The sequence below is a fragment of the Nerophis lumbriciformis genome, linkage group LG31 (assembly GCF_033978685.3).
Source record: "Nerophis lumbriciformis linkage group LG31, RoL_Nlum_v2.1, whole genome shotgun sequence".
Taxonomy (NCBI): domain Eukaryota; kingdom Metazoa; phylum Chordata; class Actinopteri; order Syngnathiformes; family Syngnathidae; genus Nerophis; species Nerophis lumbriciformis.
The window spans coordinates 18,827,564-18,830,960 of record NC_084578.2 but is presented as its reverse complement, the minus strand read 5'-3'; the positions used below and the strand labels follow the sequence as shown (position 1 = coordinate 18,830,960).

General features: G+C 37.1%; 1 long non-coding RNA gene across 1 annotated transcript; it reads right to left on the bottom strand.

Moving 5' to 3' along the window:
- Positions 1-469: 469 nt before the first annotated feature.
- On the bottom strand, positions 470-2,055 carry LOC133572224 (uncharacterized). Its single transcript, XR_009810502.2, has 4 exons — positions 1,988-2,055; positions 1,201-1,317; positions 675-828; positions 470-550 (listed from the first exon to the last, which is right to left on the bottom strand). It is a non-coding gene; the product is annotated as an uncharacterized lncRNA (long non-coding RNA).
- Between the last annotated feature and the right edge of the window lie 1,342 nt (positions 2,056-3,397).

The window sequence follows — 3,397 nt, the reverse complement described above, 5'->3', positions numbered from 1 at the left end:
AGGTCTTCATGAACAGTGGTCTCTGCACAAACAAAAACAGTAATTAAAAAAACAAACATCCAAATTTATATTTACAGTAATCTAAGTTGTGTGATTTAATTCAGATAATGATTACTGGATGGATGGGAAACAAACAGTAATATGTTATATATATATATATATATATATATATATATATATATATATATATATATATATATGAGTAAATGTTTCAATGCTTGTTTAAGGGGAGTATTTTGTGTTTGCATTGTTTTTTTAGGGCAAACAGAAACACAAGACAGAAAGGCATCACTCTGTGGTGCTGTGCTAATTGGCTATCCTGGGGCTCTTGCCAACTAGCTGCATGCTCGACCTCCACCTGACAACTACTGGTTCAGTCAGTTCACATTAAAGTAAACCCAATTTAAGCTTGTACATCAGACTGATCCAAACCTGCTTTTAAACAATACTTACAGTAGTCAGAGATTAGCTCCTGTCCACTCTCTCCCATGTACTCTATGAGGCATCTCACAGTCACATCTCTCTCCTTCACTGCAGAGGCACTTGGGTCCTAGAGTTAAGAGAAGAATAATAAATAATTGAATTATGTTGGCAATTTTACTCCAAATCTGTGATACCGTTATTAGAGCATGATTACAGATTCAGTTTAAACTTTTAAACCACTTTTCACCCACCTGTATCAGTTCCATCAACAAGTTCTTGATGCGCTGCAGTCACTCCTCCTTTTGCACTGAAGAGCTCCAGGAGTTTTGGCGTGTACCTGTCCAGTTGGGACATAAATGTTGATTCCAGTGGAACAGCAGTGCACCTTCGGAACGCTTCATTAATCTGTAAAACAGCAAATGTTGACCGTTACTGATATTAAGGGTATTAGTATACATTTTCAGGCAAAAAGTGAGTCTAGTATTTCATGTCCAAGTCACAATGGAAACTTGGTCAGGAAAAATAAAATGATAATAGAATAGAATAGAATAGAAGATGTTCTACGAGTCGGTTGTGGCAGGCACCTTCTTGTACGCCGTGGCCTGCTGGGGCAGCGGGCTGAGAGCGAGGGACGCAAACAGACTGGACAAGTTGGTAGAGAAGGCCTGTAACGTGGTGGGAGTGGAGCTAGACTCTCTGGCGGTGGTGTCAGAGAGGAGAAGTGTAGCATCTTGACAGATGAGAGCGAAGGGATGTATAAGAGCATGGGCAACCTACATGAATGCAAGGCAAGGAATGGCTGTGTCCAAAGGTCCCATGGTGCAGTCTGTAATGCTTTAAAATGTCACTCTTGGTTGGTACAACAGTGCTGCACAACTTACAGGGCCATCCCATCTGTTGGAGAGAGAGAACAAAAAAGACAAGTTATGGTTCATGTCTAACCTCTTGGATATAAAAGCCTGATGAGAGCCCTTTATATCTGTTTTTTTACACCCTAATATGCTCATTTGCAGTATTTCCTCTAGATTTTTTTGTAGCCACGGTGGTCTAAGTTGGTAACCTAGCAACAGTAGGGGGGTCCGGGGGTATGCCCCCACGGAAGAAAAATTTGAAAAATTACCCTTTAAATGGTGAGATTTTGGGGGGGGGAGGAATGTTGAGATTGAGACTTACACAATGAGTGTTATTCTTACAAGAGTAGCGTTTTGCCTAGGAGTGTGCATGGGCAGCAGGTCTGAGGGGGCTTCAGATAGCTCTGTCAAGTGTACCTAGCTAGCTGCTAGCAACTTTGAATGCAAGCTAGTTAAGCAGCTTTAATGTAGCTGCTTATAAACTGAAGAATAAAATATTAAACTACCACGCAAAGAAAACGCTAATTATAAACTTCACAGCTCTAAACAATGTTTGGTTGAAGTTAATGAGCTGTTGGAGGTAAGAGCACATTCGAAATGGCGGTCGGCGGGAAAAGTAGTAAACTAAATATAACACTGAACCATGCTTTTGAAAATGTATACATTTAAATCCTGGCAAATACTGACTTTTAACAATATAAATTGTTACTTACATGAGTTCGGTAAAGTGTTTTCCTTGGGCTCCGTGAAGAAACGTGTCTGGGCTTGTTCTTCCACAGCTGCATGCAGGTGGGCGGGTCCTGACGTTTTAGGTCTGATATAAACCTTTGAACTGAGTTGTGCTAAATCAATTTATGTTGGAAGTCCAATAAAATTAATTTTATCACATAAAAAAGTAAGTTACGAAAATATTCACACTTTTTACTTATAGATAACTCAAAAACTCTAAAAATAAAAATAAATTGATTTATTGGAATAAATATACTTTTAAAAATAAAGTAGAATGGACAATACCACTGAAAGAGTTTTTACAGTGTAGGCTTCTTCAGTTCATGCACATAGACTTAGATTGGTCAAGTAATTATTTGAATCAATCATTTTTTCTTTAACTCTAAAACAGAGGTCGGCAACCCAACATGTTGAAAGAGCTATATTTGACCAAAAACACAAAAAACAAATCTGTTTGAGCCGCAAAAAGTTAAAAGCCTTATGTAAGTGTTATAATGAAGGCAACACATTAAGTAAGTGTTTCAGAGTGTTAGATAACACCTGGAAATGACTGGCTTAAAACTGCCAAATGTATATATGTGTGTGCCCAAGTTAAAGTAAAGGACAGGCTGTCTTCTTCTAAAGGATTTATTACAATCTTTGCAAGCTGGGTAACGTTATGTTTGCTGTGGTCCGGAACAACATGGCACACAATCAAAAATGCAGCCAATATTACATACATATATTGTGTCATTAAACATGCAAATATAAATTAAATACACAGGGGACATAAGTAAAGGAAATTAAATTAACTTAACTTGTATACATAGCTAGCCTAAATAGCTTGTTAGCATGGATTATTAGCACTCCACACAAGTCAATAACATCAACAAAGCTGACCTTTGTGCATTCATGCACAGCATAAAAGGTTTGGTGACAAAATGAGACAAAGAAGGAGTGGCATAAAACATTAGGGCTGCGAATCTTTGGGTATCCCACGATTCGATTCAATATCGATTCTTGGGGTCACGAATCGATTCAAAATCAATTTTTTTCAATTCAATGCGATTCTCGATTCAAAAACGATATTTTCCCGATTCAAAACGATTCTGTATTCATTCAATACATAGGATTTCAGCAGGATCTACCCCAGTCTGCTGAAATGCAAGCAGAGTAGTAGATTTTTGTAAAAAGCTTTTATAATTGTAATAATGTAAATTTGTTTTAACTATTAAATGAACATATTTTATCTTTGTGAAAATATTGGACACAGTGTGTTGTCAAGCTTATGAGATGTGATGCAAGTATAAGCCAATGTGACACTATTGTTCTTTTTTTTTTATATAACTGTCTAATGATAATGTCAATAAGGGATTTTTAATCACTGCTATGTTGAAATTGCAACTAATATTGAT